At 35.1% G+C, this 25,871-nt stretch overlaps 1 pseudogene across 1 annotated transcript; it reads left to right on the top strand.

The window, feature by feature from the left end:
- Positions 1 to 1,400: 1,400 nt before the first annotated feature.
- LOC147406238 (8-amino-7-oxononanoate synthase-like) lies at positions 1,401 to 15,836 on the top strand (annotated as a pseudogene). Its single transcript, XR_015176368.1, has 11 exons — positions 1,401 to 1,627; positions 4,455 to 4,593; positions 4,678 to 4,785; positions 5,448 to 5,686; positions 5,785 to 5,826; positions 6,906 to 6,993; positions 7,349 to 7,482; positions 8,674 to 8,762; positions 14,380 to 14,526; positions 14,640 to 14,708; positions 15,365 to 15,836. The product of XR_015176368.1 is annotated as an 8-amino-7-oxononanoate synthase-like (transcript).
- Positions 15,837 to 25,871: the final 10,035 nt, after the last annotated feature.

Below are 25,871 nucleotides of genomic sequence, written 5' to 3'. Positions count from 1 at the left end.
GAGGTTCATGTGATGCACAGGGTCTACTTGAACAAATTAGGTTGGGGGCAACGGTTGGTGTTGGATTGAGAAAGGGAGGAATATAGGATTTTGGACATCAAATTCTTCTTCTTCTTTTTGTTTTCTTTTTTCAAAGAAGTCCTAACAATCCAAAATTGCTCTCATATTATAATTAAACATATATATCAAGATCATTTTTTTTTTTATCAAAATGAATAAAATTACAAATGGATCTCCCATAACCAAATTAGGTTTTATCTTTTTTCAATTAAAAAAATTATCCTTTTATTATCTAATCTTCAAAATTATTTTAATTAATATTTTAATTTACAGTAATGATTTTATAATACATTAAATTATAAAATATCATATAAAATTAAATTATTTGAAAGTTTAAAATAATCTTTAAATTAATTAATTATTTATTTTTATATAAATCCTAATTTTCTTAACACATGCACATTTTCACATGGCACCACCTCTTGATAATTAATAAGAGAGGTTGGTCCATAGTCTTGAATACTCTTTAAGAAAGTGGTTGGTGCCACGGTTTAAGCATCTTTCTTAAACACTTAGGATATTCAGTATGAATCCTCCTACATATTAATTTATCCAAGATCCGAGATGGCTCCATTGTGTCAACCATTTTATTTTTTATTTTTATAAGATGCATATTTTTTTTTTGATAATTTAAAATTTTATAATCTAAATAAAAATATATTGTGATTGACAACTTATTTTATAAAAATTATAATTATTTAAAAATGAATATAAAAAAAAATCAAGTTAAATTATCGATAACTATGATATTATGACACCATTATAATATGAATTCACACTATAAATGATTTCATTATACAATCACACAACATAAATGAGACTTTGTAAAAGGTATTTTAGAAATATGGAATCAGATATGATTTTGAATTATGTACTTAAGCAATTAAAATTCATGTGGGACTGTAAAACTAAAATTTCGTCATTCTATCTATAGTCGAAAATGGGTATGTACTTCAAATTACAATATTGATTAAAAAATTTAATTACGTAATCAGATAATTATAGACATCTATGAATATTATAAAATCGTATCTTGTTACATAAATTTGCTATAACGTTTATTATACCTTTTTATGCATTTTCACCGTTTGTTAATGTAGCATTAATTACTTTTTGAAGTGATTTTATGATAAAATCATCTAAGGTTTTATTACAATTGTGTGGAGGTATTAACAGTCCATAATTGAGATTGAGAAATTAGATTCCATTATTAATAAGAGGGAATTTCTAGTTGAGAACTTAGATTTGGCTACTAATAATAAGAGTGGTTTTGGTAGCTAAGAAATCAGAAAATGTGGTCTGGTGTGGTGTGCTAAAAACAAAAAATACTCTTTCTGTGGGTGTGTAACTAGAAATGATGAGTTCTTCTTGGGATTTGTGGGTGGAAGAAGCACTATCGAGATTGGAATCTCTTAGTTCTCTAAGGCCCATTTCTCTCTCCACTTCTCAAGAATCATCAAAACCCATACTCGATGAGTTGGAGACTTTCGATGGGATCGATCCTTGGTGGAAGTCCAGATTGCAGAATCCACATTCCAGAAATGGGCTCACAATGTTCAAAATTTGGGTAAAAACTATTGATTAGATTTTGCAGAATCCACATTGCAGAAATGGGTTCACATGCATTATTTTATTAACTTTTTTTTTTCTTTATGACTAATATAATGCAAGTTCTTCCTCAGAGAAAATTTGTTTACTTGAGTAGTCATTTATGTAGAAAAATGGTGAAGAATGTTGTTGATTTAGATAAAATTTAGTTGGAAAAAAGAGAGAGAACTTTACTGATAAGAAGCTTATAGATTATATAGTGTTGAAGATCAGTGGAGGGATTATGTTAGGATCTTGTATGTCCTTTGACATGAGTCAGGGAGCTTTGTTATTGTATTTAAGTCACATTTTCTTTTTTCCTCTGCTATGGTATATATTTATTTATTTAAGTTTTAAAAGATATGTTCTTTTACACTAGAGTGGTTATAATCTGACTACCCCACGTGGCATACTCAATCGACTACCTGACAAGAAAAGTTCAGGAACAGTAGATCTGAGCTCCTCGAGAAACATGGTTCCCCGAGATACACTTTTTTATGGGGAGTGCAGATCTATGGTTCCCGAACTTAGGGTAGCTGATTGAGTATGCCACGTGGGGTAGTCAGATTATCATGATTCTTTACATTAAAATACCCTTCGTTGTACACTGCACTGACGTGACAGTGCACAGAAAACCATAGATTTATTTCCATCAAGGTACAAGTTAAAAAACAAGGAATAATGATGAATGCACACAGTTATGGTACGTGGTTGATGTGGCAAGGGTAAAGGCACAGAACCGCACATCTTTTTCTTGTGTATCACGAAGAAAAAGATCTATGATTCTTTGCCCTTGCCACGTCAGCCGCGTGCATTCATCACAATTCTTAAAAAAAATCAATGGTTCTCTATGCACTGCAACATCAGCGCATGTTGAATAGAATGTCCAAAAAAGGTAGTCCATCATTTTCCTACCCTAAATAACCTATATCCTGTGCATTTATGCTAGGCTCTAACTCATGGTTTCAAATATGGTCCATGACTGAGATGACTCCCCGACAAGACATAAGACAAGGCGTCTCAACTATGCAAAATCTCGCGAGATAAATGAGATGATTTGCCGATATTTTGAAAATCTCATCCGAGTCAATAAAACTCAACCAGGATTTTGTATATTTTACTTAAAATAATTATCTCTTTGGTATTTAAAGTTATATTATCTAAATAAAATATGATTTCATAGCTAAACATCTTCTAATCTAACTTATTTTATATAAAAATATATATAATTATTTTCATATAGATATATATATGAACAAATAATTGAAAACTGTTGAGTTTAGTCCCACATCGGACACTCATTGCCTTGTCTCTCTCCTTATAAGCTCTTGGGCCTCTCCACTCATTGCCAATTGATTTTGAGTTGGACCCCCAAATTTATCATGAGTTAAATGGTTTATCTCGTCCGTGACAACTCGGTCTCGTCCATGAACGAGACTAGACGTCAAACCAAGTTTTAAAACCATGGTTTGAACCTCACTGTTTAAGAAAACAACTTATTTATCAAAACCACTTTTTTACCCACTTGTCCTTTAAATTATCTAGGTAGGGCTATGCTTGAGGAACTAGGGAAAATGAGTTTATATTTGTTTAAAATGTGGAACGTAGAGTTGCAGCCTCTTTAGATGCCTATTGGGAAAACATCTATATAGGGGGGGGAAGGGAGACCTTCCAATTGGGTTATTTTTTGGCCTTGGAAATATCCCATGTTCAGCTCTTGAAATGGTGGCTTCCCTCCTCCTTACATATGCACCAAAGTAAACCCCCCCCCACCCCCCTCATGTCGTTTAGACACCATTTTCTTTTCTATGTGTCAAATGGCCCAAGACATTTTAATGATTCTGTTAAAAGTATTTGGAATAAAGATGCTCACTTTTACCTGGTATCTTTTATTTTTTGTTAAGTCACTTTCGAGTTATTGATCTTCTTTACTATTATAATGAGAGAAAATGGAGTTGAAGTGGTTTGACACCAAAATTTGGATTCCAAAAATACCTCCCCCTTAACATTTAAACTTAATATAATCCAAGGTAATTTTGATAACAAACCAAAAAAATTTCAAATGCACGTCCCTAAAATCACATTGATTAATTTTCAAAATTACAAAAATATCCTTTTTACTATGTAATCTTCAAAACCACGCTTTAATTAATATTTAAAATTATAAATAAGACCTTCAGATACATGTGTGTTTGCACATGCCACCTTCTAGTGTTAATAACAGGCTTACCTGGTGGCAAGTGGCAACACAAATATTTTAATGAAGGTGCCTTCTTAGTAAGTTGGTAAAGTTTGTGAGTAGTAATAGCACAAACTTGGCTTCAAAACCTGCTTTCCCTCAATAACCTATTAAAAAGGGGAAAAATAAGGAGCACAAGAGAGCCAAACACTGGCCAAAAACCATAAGCTTCATTTAGTAATTCAGAAAATTTCAGATTATAGATTCATGGTGTGTTTTGCATGCTAGAACTTCCAAACAGTCGTTGTTATATTATTTATTTATTTAATGGAACTACTACTATTGCTATTATTTAGCAATTCTTCTATTATCCCAAAACTCTTTACCAACTTAAACATAATATAACTAATTACATGAAAACCATATAATTAAAAAAATTACATTTTCTATTATCATATCTCTATAATATACCAAAAATTACATTTTTTTTAAAATTTTATTTTCATTGCTGATAAGAATACCCATGATTTCTATTTTTCTCATCTGTTTGTGACAATGCAATACTACAGATCTGGATGAATAGATTGACAATTCATACTAATTTGTAATGCTTTTGGTTTTACAACAGATGGTGTCATGTGGAGAGTGAAGACTTGGACACTAAACTAGGAACCTGCCCTCAGCGGTTTAGGAAGTTACTTCTCTTTTCAGGAAATGATTACATGGAATTGAGTTCTCATCCAACAATTGGGAAGGCTGCCGCAAAGGTGTGTGTGATAGTCTCTCACATTTTTATTTGTTTTCACCAATAATTCCTTCTCTTAGATATTTTGAGCATTCTTCCAATTCAGGCAGCCCAAGATCATGGAATGGGTCCTAGAGGTTCTGGTTTGATTAGTGGATATACAAATTACCATAGATTACTAGAGTCATCCTTAGCAGATTTGAAGAAGAAAGAGGTACCGATTCGCCCATCTTAAATTATTTTTCTTCTATCACTTTTTAGTTCAATGGTTTAGCCAAATGGTATATTAGAAATGGATGTCTAGTGTTGGTTTATGTTGACAACTATAATCTGATATAGGCTTGTTTGTACCACCTTTTTTTTATCCTTATTGGATTGATTTTTGAGAAGTTTCCACTGATAATTGCGAGCATGGCACATAGACCCCATCCCATGTCCTGCTGGTGTAACATGTGAGAATAGAGCTTTTTGTGGACAAGGGTTCCACTTCTCTCAGTTTTGTTATGTAAATTTGTTACAATATTGTGTCAATCTTTTTGGTTAATCGAAGTTAACAGAGCTGAAAAGAGAAAAATAAAATAAATGAATGGTCAATTTGCTACATAGCTAATTGCATAGCTATCTAATTACTTCATGAAGATTTTAAGTATGTGGACCTTGTTTACCAGCCTTAATGGATTTTTTACTTGAATTCCTCACTTGCTTGTTGTATCTTATTTGGATCTGCAGAGGTTTTTATGGTTGTCTATAGAATTTAGGAATTTAAACTTTTAAGAAACCTGTTTACTGTTCAACATTTACCTCCCTCTATGCCTTGGTTTTTTCTTTTTTCCCTACTGAAGAATACATGCATTCTTGTTTTAAATTGTGGTCTAGGATTGCCTTCTCTGCTCTACAGGCTATGGAGCCAATATGGCCTTAATGGTAACACTTGGAAGTGTCAGCTCCCTCCTTGCTGAAAGTAAAAAACCGTTGGAGGATGAGAAAGTTGCCATATTTTCAGATGCTCTGAACCATGCATCGATAAGTGATGGTATCCGTCTTGCTGAGAGGCAAAATCAAGTGCAGACTTTTGTGTATAGGCACTCTGACATGGTCCACCTTAATGCTTTGTTGTAGGATTCTTGTCATAAAATTGAATTGTCTCTTTCTTTTCTTTTTTCCCACCGAACGTTCTCACACACCCCATGGACTTGCATTTGAAATTTGACAGATCAAGCTGCACAATAAAGATGAAAGTTGTCGTGAGTGATAGGTAACTCTATACATTGAGTAAACAATCATTTCTGTTAATACCATTTTACTAAAGAAATGCTTATGTGAATCCATCTTTTGCCATACAAGTGCACTGATTGCCTAATCTAACCTCTGCCAGTCTAACTAGTGAATGAATTTCAACTAGTAGATCATCCTATTGGATTCATTCACATTTCACATTTTGATTCGATAGACTAGAGGTGTCTTATATCTTGCTACTAGAGTTCGTCCATGCCCACGGCATGAGCATCCTCTTTGGGGTTAAAGAGGTAAAAGAGGAAAGATAGTAAAATTAGAGGGTATTCTTGAAAAAGGGGGTAAAAGAGTAAAGATAGTAAAATTAGAGGGATTTTATTGAAGGAGGGGGGAGAAGAGGAAAGCCAATAAAATTGAAGGGGGTGAAGAGAATAGGCAATAAAGTGAGGTAGTGTGACCCCACTCCACTGTAGCTGAAGTGGGACGTTTATACCACACAAAACTATAGCTAGAGTGAGACTTTTACTCCACACAAAACTGTACCTGGAGTGGGACCCACCATTGTATTTTATTATATAGATTGTCAAAGAAGCTATTGATGCAATTTTTTCTTCATTGCTGTAAAGTGCACGACTTATAAATTACTTTTCTAGGTGTCTTTTTGTTGTGATACATGCGGCAATTATGATGAATAATACGAAAAGAGGAAAAACAATAAAGAAAATAAAAACACATAGATTTAACGTGGTTCGGTGGTGTGCCTACATCCACAAGAGCGAGAAGCGGAATTTTCACTGTATGTCAAATTAGGGTTACATCATAAGAATTTATAATAAACCATAATCGTACAATAGGTATTAGAAAATTTCAATAATACCCCTGTACCATACTGCAAGGGCGTTGCCCCCGCACCCCCTACCTACAAATTCATCCCTGGCAAACATATGTTTTTAACAGATGCCGTTGTTCGCTCCGGCATCTGCCTGTATTCTTTATATACATGTTCCACTTAATATGAGCCACATACATCAACACTTTTCTTGTGATACAAGGATATCACTGTTGCAAAAATAATTGCTGTCATTTTTTTATTTCTTGCAGCTTGTTTAGTATGGATGGGGATTTTGCACCATTAATTGAGCTTGTAGAGCTTTGCAAGAAGTATTCTTTTTTGTTGGTCATTGACGATGTAAGTTTGGTTTTCATTTCCACACCACATATACATGATTATACATCTGTACTTACAAAAAAAATGGGAGGATTGTGAGAAGCTGTTGCCACATTGAAAATTTCATGCCATCCGGATTGTTTCGGTGGAGCCTTCTTGTTTTGGCTGAAATCGAAATGAAACATTGAATGCTTCATTAATGTCTCGGAATATTTTGGAATGTTTGGGTTGAGAGAATTTCAGTTTTTCTCCTGACCAAAACATTTCTTTGAAACAATATTTTATGCCTTTGTTTTCACAGTTTGTCTCCAATATTTTAAGTATTTGTTAAAAGTGATGAAGCAGTTGCACTTGCATATACTGAGAATTATTTCAGGCTCATGCAACATTTGTTTGTGGCAAGAACGGTGGGGGACTTGCAGAGGAGTATAACTGTGAAAGTGATATTGACATATGCATAGGTACTTTGAGTAAGGCTGCAGGTTGTCAAGGTGGATTCATTGCATGCAGGTAATCATGTTCATTTCTGTTTTTTATGCCTATTACTTGAAGAAAAGAATCATCATCATCACCATCACCATCAAAGCCTTATCCCAAAAATATGGGGTTGGTTGAACGAATCTTGTTCCTCCATTCAATGTCCAACAGTCTCCTCATGCATACCACATATTGTTGAGTGTATATTTGCCTCCACTCTCGGATATGTCACACCCCAATTAAGCCCCGTGACCCTCTTATATTCATTGTTCGCCCCTTCTCCAACAGATCGGTCTTTGGAGTAGTTGGTTGGTTAACATGGTATCAGAGCGCTAGGTACGTATGGGTCACGGGTTCAATTCTTTCCACCCTTAAGGGTGAGAGGGAGTGTTGAGTGTATATTTTCCTCCACTCTTGGGTGTGTCATACCCCAGTTAAGCCCCGCAACCCTTTTGTTTTCATAGTTCTCCCTCTCTCCAACAGATTGGTCTTTTGGAGTAGTTGGTTGGTTAACACCTTTGATGTAAGATGTGAATGGAGCTAGTGAGCATAGGTTGGGTACCCTTGAAACCAATACATATTGGATACATGGACAGTTCACCGTAAGCTTTTATGGTTGAAAAAGAACAAAGGAAGGGTAAAATAAAAGGAAAGGAATATGGGCATTTGACACAAAAAATGACAAAATTATAGAACCCCCCTGAGATCAGGTACCTGTGGGACCTTCGAATTTATGTCATCCACACATTCTGCAACACCTATTATGGAATGCTTCTTAATGAGGAGAAATGCAATTTTCACATTGATCCATTATAGTGCATAGTTAATGTGGATGGGGGACCCGCAAGTGTCTGATACTTTCAGCTTTGAGTGTATACAGCAGGGCTGTGTGTACTCGCACGACTTTAAAACGCGTCACACTGGGTGAAGGCACACGACCCCATTTGTACCACAAGCCCGGTTTCCATTTGGATGATGTGGGACTAAAGAGGCATTTACAGTTAAAAGCCTTGGGGTGGGGGGAGTCTGTTTTGTTTATGTGAGATTTCAAGTTCAGTATATGAACTACAAATGGTTTTGGCCTTTTGGGTTCCAATCATTTATGGCTCTGTGGAAATTGGGATATCTTGAATGAAAGACCTATTGTGTTTTCTTATGTAGGAATTTCTGATTGGATATGTGTAGCTGAACTTTTGAGTTGTGATTTGAATGCTAAATGAACAGCAAAAAGTGGAAGCATCTCTGGCTATCAACGGGCCGTTCTTTCATATTTTCAGGTGCTCTTCCGCTGCCCATTGTCGCTGCTGCACATGGTAGAGTCTAATCCTTTTGACATTACTTTGCAACGCATGTTTTCCATTGTAATCTGTATTCTTTGATACTTGTTTTGGAGTTGTAGACTTTTTTTTTTTTTGGTAAATTACTCTGTTTGGCTCCAGGAATTAGTATATTGGCATTGATTGATCTGTCCTTCCATTCTAATGAAATTAATGACTATAAGAAATTACACTTATTATGTGGGTCCCAAATCCAGTACATTTGATACTTAGAATGCTTTGATCTACGTAATGACACAAACACACATGGTTGGACACACTGACCCCGACAAACTCGATATGCCTTAAATCAGTTCAATTTATTCCATATGTTGATAGAGATGTTGTTCAATATACTTTTGATCATTTTAACTATACTATAATAAATGTAAACTTTTATACATGAATATCATTGAAATCATCTATGAATTATAGCTGAAAATGAAATACTTTAATGTACTAGGATTTGTTAAAAAAGTGTCTTGACATATGAGTAGAACGTGGTGTCCAGCATGGTAAATTCCTGGAAATAGTGTCCTTCTGTTACATGGGTCCACATTAATACGTGCTCGTTGATGAGTGTAGGGAGGAGGATGAAGACAAGGGAGTGCACAAAAGTTTTGTTACTGTTTGCACCATCACCAATTTCCCTAATAACCTTCACTAGAATGGAATAATCTTTTCTTTTTGTTTTTTGATAAAATAACAAGTTTTGCTATCCAACTTAGTAACTTAAGAACGTGTATCTTCCAAAAGTTTAATACCTCCGAAGGCTATATCCAATCTCCTGATCCCTATGGAAATGGAAAAGAATATCGTATTCCTCCCAAAATACTCCATTGTCCCCCATTGATGTTATTTATGTTTATATTATAAGTTTAATGCTAACATTCTCAAAATATCACGTGGCACTCTCTCAAAGGCCCACTAACATTATGGATGCTCGGTGCACTATTGGGCAGACTTGCACACCAAAAATAAACGTGATACATCAGAAATGGATTTAACCCATGCGTGGGACTGTTCACAAAGCTCATTATCTTCAATGTTTGTAACTTCAGAGTGGTGTGGGCTAGTATAAGATAATTGTGCTTCATCTGCTTTATTCCCTTTTTATTTTTATATTCCATTATCAGCTCTAAACAAGAGGTAAACAAGTATAGTAATTCTATGATAAATTAACAGATTGGTAAGACATGCAATTTAATTGATCCGTTTTAATTTTTCAATATGTTCATCCTTATTTGGAAACTTGACGTCACGTCAGAGCATATCGGCTTTGATCATCCATTACTCTTCTCCTTCATCCAATGCCATCTTTTTATGTTTTTTTTTGGATGAGATCAGTAACTTGGTGATGGCAGGAATTGAACTTAAGTCTATGGTATCATTACCCATACTGTTTTTATATAACTATTGAATTCTATAAAGCGTATATGTTTGCTTTGTTAAGTTACTTTCTATGCTGCATGAATATTTTATGATTTGACAGTGGCTTTAATATTTATATAATGTACTTTGTATTATTATTACAACAAAATAAAGCAGCGAAATGGGATTGAAGATTGTCTTGATAAAGTGATTGGAGAGAGTGATCCATTAGACGAAGTACAAGCCAATATCCAGAACGAGGTGGAGTACATATTGAAGGCAGAGGGGAATCAGGAGGAGGAGGGGCATCAAGGTCAACCGAGTAAAGGAAAAGGAATAAAAGGGGTGGATGAGAGCAGAGTGAAGAAATTAAGGGTCAGACTAGCCAGAGAAGTCCAGGAGTTGCAGAATTCAGGGGCTACAATTAAGGAGGGGGCGTCTTTAGGCTTAAGAAGTGGGAGAAAACTCAATGGAACTAATGTTGATTAGAATATTATCTTGGAATGTGCGAGGGCTTAATGATAGGACCAAAAGGGCTTCGGTTAAATCATTACTACAATCGTATAAACCTCACATTGTAACTTTACAAGAAACAAAGATGAACCAAGTGAATAAGGGGGTGTTGCGGGTTATTTGGGGTGGTCGGAACAAGGGGTGGAAGTATCTAACAGCCAATGGGACAGCAGGGGGAGTTTGAGTGCTCTGGGATAAGGAGTTGATAGAGGTTGAGGACTCTTTAGTGGGAGCCTTCTCTGTGTCAATCCTATGTAAGTGTGTTGGTAAGGAAGATAGTTGGGTGTTTTCAGGCGTGTATGGGCCTACTAAAGAGTGGGAATGTAAGCAATTCTGGGAGGAATTGGATGACGTGGGTATGTATTGGAATCGTCCATGGTGCTTGGGGGGGATTTTAATGTTATTAGATTCGCTTGTGAGAAGCAAGGGGGATCGAGAATAACAACAAAGATGAGGAGATTCGGGGAATTCGTGAACCGAAACAAGCTAGTAGATATTCCTCTTCAGGGTAGAAGTTTTACTTGGTCCAATCATCATGAGGTGCCCACTCTTAACAGATTGGACAGGTTTCTTATTTCAGATGAGTGGGCATTGTTGTTTTGCCAGCTTTCTCAGACAACCATTCCCAATCCGGTGTCGGATCACTGCCCTATACAGCTAGAAGCAGGGCCATTTGGTAGGGGACCTATTCCGTTCCGCTTTGAAGTTATGTGGTTGAAACATCATGATTTCCAGGAGTTGGTAGTAGATTGGTGGAGGGGTTTCATTTTCTCAGGATCAGCAGGGGAGGTGTTCAGGAAGAAGTTGAAGGCTCTAAAGGAAGCACTAAAGAAATGGAATAAGGAGTCTTTTGGAAGGGTAGACATGCAGAAAAAAGAGGTTCTCTTGGGAATTGAGGAGATAAACCGTATTGAAGAATTGAACCTGATCTCGATGTATGACAAGACAACAAGAATGAACCTTCGTGAGAAGTACCAGCGGTTAACACTTATGGAAGAGATTAGTTGGAAACAGAAATCCAGAATTAGATGGCTTAAGGAAGGGGACGGCAACACAAAGTTTTTCCATTGTATGGCCAACGTTCGAAGTAAGAACAATCGCGTTACGAGAATACATGTAAACGGGGAATGGTTGGAGGGAGAAGAAGAGGTTGCTAAAGGGATTGTAAACTTTTATTCGAAACTGTATATTGAAGAATCATGTAGTAGACCAAAACCCGAATTATTGCAATTTCCTAGAATCTCTGAGCTACAGTGTGAATGGTTGGAAAGACCAGTTGAAGAAAATGAGATTTGAGATGTTATTTCAAGCATGAAAAGTGATAAAGCTCCAGGACCGGATGGTTTCCCTGAGGAATTCTATAAGAGTTGTTGGGAGATCATCACGTGTGATTTTATCGCGGTAGTTGAAGAGTTCTTCAGAGATGGAGTGCTTGATCTTGGTTCTAATTGTACCTTCATCGCTTTAATTCCTAAAGTAGTAGGAACTGAGGATATCAAAGACCTGAGGGCCATCAGTTTGGTGAACACTAGTTAGAAAATTATCATGAGTATCCTCGCAAGAAGATTAAACAGTGTTATCCAAGGGCTAATAGGGGGTAATCAGAGTGCGTTTGTAAAAGGGAGACAAATTCTGGATGGGGTTCTAATAGCAAACGAGTGTATTGACTCTAGATTGAAATCAGGCAAGGCGGGGATGGTGTGTAAGGTGGATCTAGAGAAGGCATATGACCATGTTAATTGGCAATTCTTGGAGTACATGCTGGGGAGAATGGGTTTTGGTAATAGATGGATCTCTTGGGTTATGACATGCATTTCTTCTCCTTCATTCTCGATCTTGGTAAATGGATCGCCCAACGGTTTCTTTAGGAGGACTAGAGGCCTCAGACAAGGGGACCCTCTATCCCCTTTCTTGTTTATTATTGTGGTAGAAGCGCTCGGAAAGATGATGGAGAAAGGGGTTGCAAATGGTTTCTTCTCGGGGTTCCCAATAGGAGCAGGTAATATTACTGTTATACACTTACAATTTGCAGATGATACACTAGTGTTTTTGGATGATTCTATAGACCAGACGAGGAGATTAAGTGGTGTGCTTTGTTGCTTCGAAGCTGTGTCGGGCATCCCAGTAAACACGAGGAAAAGCAAGATATTTCCGATGGGCATGGTTAGATGCGTCACTCTTCTGGCAGCCTCGATGGGGTGGAAAGCGGATAGTTTACCTTCTTCTTATCTGGGGATGCCTCTAGGAGCCCCATATAGGAGGGTGGCGATTTGGGATCTGGTAGTAGAAAAGATCAGAAGGAAATTAGCGGTGTGGCAAGCTAACTATCTTTCCAAGGGGGGTAAATTGACTTTGACAAAAAGTGTATTATCTAGTATCCCAGTATACTTTCTATGCCTCGAAGGGTGGAGCTAAGATTAGATAAGTTATTCTGTAACTTTCTTTGGCATGATAGAGATGGGAGTAGGAAACATCATCTAGTGAGTTGGAAACAAGTCTGCTCAAACAAGAAGTATGGGGGCCTCGGAGTTAGGAGACTTGGGGCAATGAACTTAGCTTTGAGAGGAAAGTGGCTTTGGAAGTTTGGGACTAGTGGGAATAGTTTGTGGAGACAGGTTATAGAAAGCAAGTACGGTTCCAATTGGATTGGATGGGAAAGCGGGCCGGTGAAACAGCCTCATGGATGTGGGATGTGGAAAGGTATCATGAAGAGCATTCCAATATTCAAGGCGAGAATCAAGTATAAAGTGGGCCAAGGCAACCGGGTTGGTTTTTGGGAAGATACTTGGTGCGGAGAGCGACCACTTATGGAGGTATTTCCGAATCTATATTGCATATCCGCAAAAAAAGGGTACCCAATCGCATCTTTCCGTCATTCCATAGGCGGAGAATGGGCATGGGACCTTGGCTTTCGGAGAGGCCTTGACAACTTGGAACTTCAAGAAGTTGGCAGATTACTTGATAGAGCTTCGCGTATCGAACTACGTCCAGGAAGGGAAGATGAGAAAGTGTGGATGGCGAGTAAGGATGGGAGGTTTTCGGTGCACTCATTTTACCATTCCTTGTGCAGTAATGGAGATAGGTCCTTTCCTCATGTCTCGATTTGGGGGCCAAGAGTTCCGAATAAAGTTGCATTCTTCACATGGACCATCTTTAGGAAGGCTTCAAACAGTGGATTTTTTTATGCGACGGGGTTTGTGCGGGGCGAGTTGTTGTGTGCTATGCATGGATAATGGAGAATCATCGGACCACCTTCTTATACATTGTAAGTTCGCTTATGGCATTTGGGCTCATTTTTTGAAATTATATGGAGTTATAACATGCTTACCACAAACAATAAAGGAGCTTTTTACTTGTTGGTCGTCGATTGGCTACTCGTTTGGCGGCGCTAAGAGACTGTTGTGGAGTATTACACCGTTTGCAATATGCTAGGGAGTGTGGTTGGAGAGAAACAAGCGCATCTTTGAGGGGAAAATGGAAGATTGTAGCAATACTATTTTATCCATTATGGGACTTATTTTCTGTTGGTCCAAAGTCTTTAAAGAATTTAGGGGAGTTTTTTTCGAGGATTTTATTTTCAATTGGGATGGGATTTGCTGTATTACTCGTGAGTAATTTCTTGCTGTAAGGACTTGCTAGGTTGGTCACCTCAACTGACTTGGTTCTGCTTTAATGAATGAAATGCTATTTATCAAAAAAAAAAAAAATAATAATAAATATAACATGGCAGCTGCTATTATTGTGGCGAAGAAGGAGAAATGGCGTAGAAGGGCCATTTGGAGCCGGGAGACTTCCGCACCCTTGCCCAAATCCCCATCACAAGTCCTATTATTTCTCTCTTCATCAGGGGCGAAGAAAATGCCCTTCATGCCAGCCGGTCTCTCTCTCTCTCTCTCTCTCTCTGACACACACACACACACACACACACACACACTTGTATTGTTATTGTTTTTACTACTGCAGCTAACTTTCTTGTTCATCATAAAACAGGCATTTACTGCAATCTGGTTTCCATGCGATAGCAGTCTTTCCCCCTGTGGTGCCTATTGATTCATGCAGGTACGGTGCTTAAATAAATAAATTGCTACGATCATGAAGAAATACAAGTTGGATTTTTTTTAGTACCTTGACCAGATTAACATCTCTGGTCCAATGTGGAAGGCAAACATGGAAATATTGATGGGAAATTTTCCAGTCCCACCCAGTTTCTGGCACCTCTTCTAGGTGTTTTTATGTTTCTGTGTGGCCAGTTAGATTCAGATGGTGATCCATGAGGGGAAGAATTTAAGACGATTTTGATTACAACCATACAACAGGAGCTGTTACAACCATTGTGCCAATTTGCTTCATATGTCATCAAATAACTAAATTTTCAATAATCTTTTCTATAGATTCCTTCAAATTTTGAAATACAATCTAGCATGACTCATCATCTTTCCCTTATTTCAAGTTTATCCATTTAGTAACTCATCATCTAATAATAAAAGAGAGGTGCTATTAGCACACCAACTTTTAATTATAACATACCGGTCCTAACGCCTTTTACTTATAACACATCAATCCATATGTATACTACTACTTATTTCAAAAGGATTGGTGTGTTTTAAGTACAAGTTGGTGAGGCAATAGAATTTATCTAATAATAACAATCTATAATTCTTATGTATTCTTTTATTTGTTTCTGAAAGATGTTAGTGATAATTCATGTGTTTCAGGTTACGGATATGCCTGAGCGCAGCACATACCACTGATGATTTGAAAAAGCTCACATCTGCACTCTCCCATTGCATCAACTTTGCAGACATAAGTGTCAATAACTTCAGTGGATATGCAAAGCTCTGATGTTTGATGTTTTGTGTTGCATCAAAACACCGCTTTCACAAAATGCCCTTTAGAACAGAGGATATTGAACCATTGATAAGATGGTCAAGTGTTTGTTGATGGTAAGAGTTAATTATAACTCCAGTGTTTGGTTTCCTAAGAGAATCCACCTTAGAGTTGTAGAGAACTCTGACTCCGGCCAATACTTTGTCGATTTAGACTGCTTGGATAGAATGGTTTATAAGTCCTTGAATAGACTTGGTTGCCCACCAAGATTGAGTGGTATAGATTCATGGGCTTGTATGATTTCTCTATTTGTTATTTGGGGAATAAAAGATGTTTGGTGGCAGAGTTCACGTTTGAGTTTCTATCTGTATAAATGGTTGTCCTTAACATCATCATCACTATTATTTTTTTCTTATATCTAGCTATAGGATGAGTTATTATTTCCTAGTAAGAAGTTGGAGAAATTGAAGGAGAGAGAGAGAGAACAAAATGTTGACTCGAGACGTGAGAAATATCGGTTATTAAATTGATATTTTTTCCAACACATAAAACTCAATCAACAATGTGTAATCCACGAAGTTGGTTTTACTATATAATGGATTGAATTCTAATTCTTGTGATTGATTCCACATATCAATTCATCTGCGGAAGCCTAAACAACCTAAAAAGTTGGTTTTGTTTTGTGTGTTGGGGGGAGTAAGAACTCATCAAGTTATGCACCTACAACACAAGATCGAGCAGATGTAATTAGAGATTGGGTGTTTCCTAGGTATTTAGGAACTGAATAGTGGAAAGCTAGGCAGGGGTAGGGGTGGGGCTAGTAAGAATTCAGTTGAGGGGGGGGGGGGGGGGGGGAAATTGCCCCATCCTAAGCTTTACCCTACACTTTAACAAACGTGTTTTGTCCTACATGGGTTAGAAGTTTTGGAATGAGCTGATTTTTGGTGAGGATAACCCCATCAAAAATGGTTTACAAAAAGTGGACGGCTCACGATTTTTCAACTTGTAAACATAGGGCTAAAAATTTCGGAATGGACTGATTTTTGTGAGGATAATCTTCTAATCATAGAGATCATCCTCACCAAAAATCAGCCCATTCCAAAACTTCTAACCCATGTAGGACAAAACACATTTGTTAAAGTGTAGGGTAAAACTTAGGGTGTTGAACATTTCCCATATATATATGAGAGAGAGAGAGAGAGAGAGAGAGAGAGGGTGGCGTTCGGAGGTCTTAAAGTGAGCCAAACATTTTTTCAATATATGAGTTAGAAGTTTCGGAATGGGCTGATTTTATTTATTTATTTATTTTTTTGAAGATGATCTCTACGATGAGGAGATCATCCTCACCAAAAATCAGCTCATTCCAAAACTTCTAACCTCATCAAAAGTGATTTACAAAAATTGGACGGTCCACAATTCTTCAACTTGTAAACTAGGATTAGAAGTTTCGAAATGAGCTGATTTTTTGTGAGGATGATCGCTACAGTTTGGAAAAATGTATATTCCGTAGCTTTTAACCCATGTTTTGAAAAATGTTTGGCTCTCTTTAGGGCCTCCAAACGCTCCCCATATATATACATCCCCTCTTTTACTCTTTTCTGCCCCCCCCCCCCTTTTTAAATTTATAACCTCTATTTTAACCTACTAATTATACTTCATTATCGATAATGTTGAGATTTAGTGTTATTCGCCTACTTGTGGCTTCGTCTTCTCTGCTCGTGTAAATTATAAATATGCTTGTTATATATCAAAGTATATCTTACAAAAATGATTGAACCAACAATAATTTCTGTGAGCATATGGTCGAAGAAGAACTAGACGAAAAAAAGTGCAATATTTTCATTTTAATTTGAGTGCAATCATCCAAATGGAGTAAGAAAAAAGAGAAAATTTTAAGTGATGGAATGCAATTGGTAGTGGATGGTGTGCAACTAGTCGATCCCTATTGAAATTACCTCATATGTATATATTTTTTAAACAACCATGTACTTTTATTAATTCAAATTGATCAATCACACCACAACGGAAGCTAAGAAAGAAAAAAAAATTATAATTTGCCCTATTCTACCTAAAATTGGCATCATCTCTTCTACAAATCGGAGACTTAACAATAAATTCCTGATAAAAATATACCTATGGAAATGACCCCAAATTTCCCAAATAGATCAAGTATCAAGATCAAATCATCAATCCAAATTTAATGGGTCAGTCAGGGCAAAAGCAGTCCAAAATCCCATTTAAGGATTTTGATCTGATTTACAAAATGGCACCCCGACTGATTTATTAAATTAAATTAGGTCCTATTTTGTAAGTAGGACTTAACAAAGTTTGTTAGAATATTGGTCTCCCCATGCCGCATGACATCCTAAATCTGAATTTGTTATGACTATGGACACTTGGCATCATTCTATTGTTCTCCCTCCAAGGTTTGAATCCAATTCGGGATATTTCGAGGTAACAAATCAATTTGAGGCAAATTAAGGGAGGCAATAAGCTTGAGTTCATCATCTTGTTCCCATCATGTTAATATTGCGAAGATAATTGATCATGATTCCATATCAATATCAACGTGATGAGGTGGTTAGATCAAGTTTAAGGTCTAAACTTCTATCTATTATAACTTGAAGAGTAAGAAAACAGGAAAACAAGAAGAAACTAAGAAAATTTATTAAGAAATTTAAATGAAAAGAAATGAATTACAAATTTTGAAGTATTTTCCATCAATTGGAATTCTCTCCTACAATAAGATAGAACTCCTTCTCTTTCTAGGAATAGAGCCCTCTATAAACTAAAGGTTTTTTTTTTTTTTTTCTTTTTTGTTCTACAAGACTCCCGTATTTATAGGCTTGTAGGGGAGTCAGAAGTACCAATGAAATTACAAAAAAGACCTTACTAAAAGAAATGATCTCCTCATCATAGAGATTATCCTCACAAAAAATCAGTTTAATCCAAAACTTTTAAGTCATATAAGACAAATCGTTGGCTCCCTAATGTTAGTTGCCGAACTTGACCTCTATATTGTTGGAATTTAGAGGGTTGAATTTGAAAACCCTTTAATATTCATTTAGTTTTAACCATAGGGTAAATCAATTTATTAACTATAGGGTAATTCTATCATATGTTTGTTTTATGCTTTTTACTTTATTGCTTTAAGTTTAGTGGATAGTTTTATTTTTTACCTTAAGTAATTTTAGTCCCACATCGACTAGGAGAAGAATTGATTTACAATTCTTAAATAGTTATACTTCTAATAGCTTTAAAACCGTATAGAAGTAGTGGTGGGCTCACGTGCGCACACGAGAGCCCAAAAGGAAAATCCATGGTTTCAATCGAAATTTGGATCCACCGGTCCGAAAACCTTAATGCATGCATGCAGGAGGGCGCAAAATCTCGAATTTACACCTCACGTGGTGCACGCAAAGGCCTGTTTTTGCTTTAATTTTCAAGGCCCACTTTTAATTTAAAAATTATAGATGTTTTAAATTTAAATTTTGTTTTGAACCAATGTGTATTTATTTTGAACCAACACATTCAATATGTTTGTTACTGCTTTAAACAATCACTTTCTCTTTATTTATATCCAATGTTTAGTCGATTTAAATCACTTGATCTCTGATTTTTATTTTACATATTTTCGACTATCAGTAATTTATTATTTGTTGTGAGAGCACACAATATTGTTGAGTTCGAAGTTATGTTCCAATTTAGAGTATCCTTTTGGATATGTGGGTTGTTGAATCCTGTAGAACGAACGCTTAAAGATTGTGGTACCGTAGTAGGGGCGAATTTTGTTTTAGGACAGTGCTTTGTGCACACCTCAACCATTATTTAAGTAATATTTCTTCTATTACATTCAATTTAAAAAATCAGAAATTTTCAAACTTCTTCTCTCTCTGTCCATAAGAAATTAATACTGAGTAGATAATAATAAAAAACAAAATTATTTTTAATTACTGATTTCTATGGAGACAATCTCTAATTCCGTGCATAGTGAAAAACCCGATAAATTCGATGGAAGGAATTTTAAATTCTAGCAACAGAAAGTATTCTTTTATTTAACAACATTACATTTGGCTCATATCATCACACAAGAACCAATTTCTTTAAATGATGATGAGGAGGACCAAATTAAAATAACCGAATATCGGAAATGGGAACATTCCAATTTCATGTGCCAGAATTATATCCTAAATGGATTAAGTACTATTCTTTATAAGGTGTATTCCTCTATTGAGTCTGCCAAGACATTGTGGGAAATTCTTAAAAAGAAATATACTCTAGAAGATGCCGGCACAAAGAAATTTGTTATTGGGCGTTTTCTAGATTTTAAGATAATAGACTCTAAGTCAGTTGTATCACAATTCAAAGAGCTCCAAATCCTTATTCATGCTGAAAGCATGAGTATAAGTGAAGGATTCCAAGTTGGATTGATAATTGAAAAATTACCACTATCTTGGAAAGACTTCAAAAATAATTTGAAACATAAAAGAAAGGAAATGAGACTTGAGGATCTAGTGATAAGACTTAAAGTTAAAGAGAATTACCGAAAGAATGAAAAGAAGAGTGAAATAAATTCTATGATTTCTAAAGCGAATGTAGTGGAAGAAGAACCTTCCAAATTCACTAGAAAGTTCAAACCCGGATTCCAGAAAAAATATGTAAAAAAAAACTTGCATGGTCAAAAAACTAATATCTAAAAGATCAAGGGAAATTGTTATTTTTGCAATAAACCTGGACACAGGGCTAAGGATTGTCGTAAAAGAAAAAATCAACAACACCATTAGAAAAATGAACAAGCCAATGTGACTGAAACTCAGAACCTATCAGCAGTTGTTTCAGAAGTGAATCTGGTAGGAAATACCAATGATTGGTGGCTGGATACGAGAGCCACCAAACACATATACTCTGAGAGAGGCATGTTTTCCTCTTACAACAACGTTGGAGATGAAAAATTATTCATGGGAAATTCTTCCACATCTGCTATGATCGGAAAAGGAAAGGTGAATGTGAATTTCACATCTGGTAAGGTTCTAACTCTGAATGACATGCTTCATGTTCCAGACATTCGAAGAAACCTAGTTTCAGGTTCTCTTTTAAGTAAGAGAGGTTTTAAAATGATATTGGAGTCTGATAAATGTATAATTACAAAGAATGAAATATTTGTGGGCAAGGACTATCTATGTGATAGGTTATTTAAATTCAATGTAATTTTAGATTTTATTAATAATATTACTTCTTCTGCTTAGGTTTCCGAGTATTCTAATATTTGGCATGTTAGATTAAGTCATGTTAATAATAAATCAATCATCAAATTAATGAATAGTGGTATGATTCTTAAAATGCATATTGATACATCTAAAAAATATGAAATTTTTGTTGAGTCAAAATTTGCTAAAAACCCTTTAGAATTAATATATTTTGATTTGTGTGATTTCAAATACATTCAATCTAGAGGCGGTAAAAAATATTTTATAACTTTTATTGATGATTGCACTAGATTTTGTATGATATATCTTTTAAGTAGTAAAGATGAAGTATTAGAAATGTTTAAAATTTATAAATCTGAAGTTGAAAATCAACTTAAAAAGAAAATTAAAATTTTAAGATCTGACCGAAGAGGAGAATATGAATCTAATCCTCTAACTTTATTTTGTTAAGAAAATGGTATAATACAGCAAACTATTACTCCTTATTCTCCCCAACAGAATGATGTAGTAGAGAGAAAAAATAGAACTTTAAAAGACATGGTTAACTCTTTACTTGTTAATTCAGGTGTACCTTTAAAGTTATGGGCAGAAGCTCTGTTAATATCTTGTTATATTTTAAATAAAATTCCATTAAAAAATTCTGAAAAATCACCTTATGAATTTTGGAAAGGTAGAACACCTATTTTTAAATACATGAAAGTGTGGGGGTGTTTAGCCAAAGTGATTGTCTTTTTACCTAAAAGAACAAAATTAGGTCTTAAAACTATAGATTGTATTTTTATTAGATATGCTATTAATAGTAGTGCATACAGATTTCTTGTATATAAATCTAATATAAATAATATTAATCCTAACACTATAATTGAATCCAGGGATGCTGAATTTTTTGAGGATGTGTATCATTGTAAAGATAAAATTAAAAAATCATTAAAAAGATCTCATATTGAATTATCTAATAATGAACCTATAGAACAAGAATCTGATATAGAACCTAGGAGAAGTAAGAGAACTAGAACAAGAACATCATTTGGACCTAATTTTATTAGTTTTCTCTTAAAAGTAGATCCTCAAACTTTTAAAGATGCAATTTCAACACCTGAGGCACTATAAATAGTGAAATGGATTCAATTATGAGTAACAACACTTGGGAATTAGTTAATCTACCACCTTGTAATAAAATAATTGGTTGTAAATAGATTTTCAAAAAAAAATTAAAATCCGATGGAACTATAGATAAATATAAGGCCAGATTAGTAGATAAAGGGTATAATAAAAATAAGGCATTGACTTTTTTGACACTTATTTTCTTGTTACTAGAATCAATTTTATTAGAATTCTTATTGCTATAGCTTCTATTTATAAATTAGAAATTCATCAAATGGATGTAAAAACTATTTTTTTAAATGGAGAACTTGATGAAGAAATATATATGAATCAACCGGAAGAATTTGTAATTAAAGGACATGAAAATAAAATTTGTAGTTAAATCCTTATATGTTTAAAACAAGTTCCAAAAACAGTGGCATACAAAATTTGATAATGTAATATGAAAGCGCCCTCGATCCGTAGGGTGCGCGGATCCGTTTTTGACTTTTGAAGGTTTGGAGTCATCACCTAGTTATTACGGTCTAGGAACCGAACATTGACTCTAAAAGGCAAGTAACACTAATCTACGAAAGAAAATACGGGTCCGGGGATCACGTTATAGGGTCGGAAGGTGTTAGGCACTAACCCCACCCGACAAACGTCGGTCTCTACTAATTCTCAAAAAAACGATTACATTACATAGTAGACTACAACAAATAATAATAATAAAAAGAAAATTACCTCGCAGATTACAACGATTTTCTCAGCACTGGTGGAGAGTATCCTCGTATGTATTTCTTTATATTCACCCGTCACCGGATCTCCAAGTTGAGGTATCTTCTTCTTAGATCTATGAGTTTTCTGATTTTTTTGTTATGGATTTCAAAGTGTTTTAGAAAAGTTTTTTAGTATTTTTTGAGCTAAAGTTGAGGTATAGATGTTAGGTAAGGAGTTAGGGCTTCAAAATTAGGGATTGAAGGAGGTTAGAGAAGCTTTTTGACTTAGTTTTCTTAGGTTTTTTTTTTATATACGAAAATAGGTTGTACAGATCCCTATTTATAGATTTTTTTAAGAACTTTTTAGATAGAGTTAGAGTTAGATTATGTTTCTTTTAGGTAGTTTTAAAGTTTAATTAGAATTCTTTTGGATAGTTTTAGAGTTTAATTATGTTTCTTTTAGATAGTTTTAAAGTTTAATTAGAATTCTTTTAGGATTTTGACTTAAGTCTCATTTGATTGACTAGAATTTAGGGTTTTGACTTAAGTCTTACTTGATAAGACTTGATTGACTTTAATTTCAATTAGGATTTCACTTTACATTAATTAATATTTTAATTATTAATTTCAGAATTTTTAAGTAATAAAATTATAAAATTATCGTTTTACCTTCGGAGATGATTTTTTGCATTTTAAGTCATTTTTCAATGTTCCAAGATGTTTTGGAATCGATTTTTCGAAAGGAATTCAATGAAAATATTGGTTTGTGTCATTTATGAAATGTTTTGTGCGAAATGATCATGAACTTTATGAGGGGCATTTTCGTAATTTTGTCGAATTTTGTGAAAATTGGCAAAATGATTTATTTGGTTTTAATTTGTTGTTTTATGTGTTTTAAAATTTTTTTCTAAGTGTAATGTAGGCTCTGGGGATGTTTTGAGATTAGGGGTAGTTTGGTAATTTGATCATTTTTTAGTGATTTTTATCGTAAAGCTTCTTTTTGTCTGCAAGATGATGATTTCTATGTTTTTGGGATTATATTTTTCTAGCGTAGTGTGGTTTCTACAATTTTGTTAGTTCAAGATACCTCATCTAAATTTTTGAAACACATCTGGTAACGAAATAGAGCATTAGAATAACCATCAATCATTGGGAACCGTCGAAATTGGGTTGACGAGTTGATTAATCAGGCGAGTGCAAAAATGAGATTTTTACAGATGCCCCTCTTTGGCAGAGAGTTGAAGCAAACTAGATAGCAAATCTATTTTGATAGATAGTGCGATATCCGAATGTCAAAGCTAGTGACAGTTCATTTTGCAGTCTGATTTAACAATTCGTCGGGACGTTCGGATCCTTGAGGGCGAGCTCTCACAGAACTAAAAGTTGTCAGGTCCTCGAGCGCGAGTTCTCACTGATGATGTCAGATCCTTAAATTTTAGAAAATTCTCCCTGACTAAAGTAAAAGTGCACATGTGTGCAATGGTGTGATGCTTACTAAGTAAAAATGTGTCAGGTCCTAGAGATCTTCTCTCACTAACAATAATGATTCAAATCAAAATGCATTTTATGCAATGAAAATAATCGTATGATATTATAGGAACTTCATTAAATTTTTTTTTTCAGAGTTTGAAGAGTTTGAGTCTCGTTTCTTGGACTCATGCTTACTGGAACCACATTTCTTAGGCTGAGGTTTGCAGGAACTTAAACAATCATGTTAATCCAATATATGATTCAAACAAAGCTGGGGTCTCGTTTCTCGGACTCTGGCTAAGGTTTACAGGAACTTAAACAATCGTATTAAAATTAGAGTCTTGTTTCTCGGACTCGAAGTAAGGTTTACAAGAACTTAAACAATCCTGTTAATTCATTATATGATTCAAATAAAGCTGGAGTCTCATTTCTCGGACTTTGGCTGAGGTTTACAGGAACTTAAACAATCCTGTTAAAGTTGGAGTCTCGTTTCTCGGACTCTGGCTAAGGTTTACAGGATCTTAAACAATCCTATTAAAATTTGAGTCTTGTTTCTCGGACTCGAAGTAAAGTTTACAGGAACTTAAACAATCCTGTTAGTTCATTGCATGATTCAAACAAAGTTGGAGTCTCGTTTTTCGGACTCTTGCTGATGTTTACATGAACTTAAACAATCTTGTTAAAGTCGGAGTCTCGCTTCTCAGACTCTGACTAAGATTTACAGGAACTTAAACAATCCTGTTAATTCATTATATGATTCAAATAAAGCTGGAATCTCGTTTCTCGGACTCTGGCTGAGGTTTACAGGAACTTAAACTATCCCGTTAATTCATTCTATGATTAAAAAAAAAGTTGGAGTCTAGTTTAAAATTTGAAATATCGGGCTTTTATTGACTTATCATGCATCTGGATTCATAATTATCATTGGATTTCATCGGACTTTTAAGTAAGATTTTCCTTTTTATCATGTGATTAAGAGCAAAACTTTTGAATTAAATGACTTTCAAAAATGTCCCTAGTTTCAAGGTTGGCTTTAACTGGAACTTAACTACGAGACTGATGGAATGAATTACGCTTAAAAAATATGGACTCTGATGTATAACAGATAGAAGAACTGACATTCCCTTAAATTTAAGACTCTTAAGATTATCATATGTGCAATAAGGGATTGATCATTTTCTTTCGAGTTTCTTTTGAAAAATGTTTGAGGTGGACTTAAAAAATCTTGATAAATATTAGAATAAAAGATCTTTCTCTTCAAAGTGGTTGATGATTCTATATCTTCCATTAGCGAACACTTGAGCAAGTAAACATACTCTTGAAGATCTTACAATGTTCAAGATGACTTCTGATTTTTTCGACTTTAACATTGTCTTCGTCGGATGTGAGCTCTTGACTGAAAAATGAATGTTGTGACTTTAATGGTTCTACATTTCCTAATTTCTGCACAAGTTTCCTTCTGATTTTTTTTCTTGATGGGACATTTTCTCCCATTTGATGATGCCCTAATTTTTGCCTGGATCGCCTCTTCAGGTTTTCAATCTAGCGGACTTTGTTTTTCTTTTCCTAATGATGCCTTGATTTTTTCCTAGGTCGCATTTTCAGGTTTTCAACCTAGCATGCCTTTTTTTTTATGGTTATGCCATAACTTTTGCCAAAGTCGCCCTTTTGGGTTTTCGACTTAGCGGGCTTCCTTTCTACTTGATGATCTTGAATAATCAGCTCGACAACTTCTTGGTTCCCTGCACCTTAACCGATTCAATTACCATTCAAGAGGACTTAATAGGTGGGCTTAGGATATGGTTTAGAAAGAAAAGATATAAGGTTCAACTTTCCAAAATGCCCCTAATTTGATATTCTCTCTTTTCTATCAATTATTTTGATTTTTTTTCTAATGCTCCTATTTTGGCATTCTT

This window comes from Akebia trifoliata, chromosome 3 (assembly GCF_017979445.1).
Source record: "Akebia trifoliata isolate Shusen 1 chromosome 3, ASM1797944v1, whole genome shotgun sequence".
In the NCBI taxonomy this organism is placed as follows: domain Eukaryota; kingdom Viridiplantae; phylum Streptophyta; class Magnoliopsida; order Ranunculales; family Lardizabalaceae; genus Akebia; species Akebia trifoliata.
The sequence above is the reverse complement of the archived record's forward strand: the minus strand, read 5'-3'. Positions and strand labels throughout refer to the sequence as shown.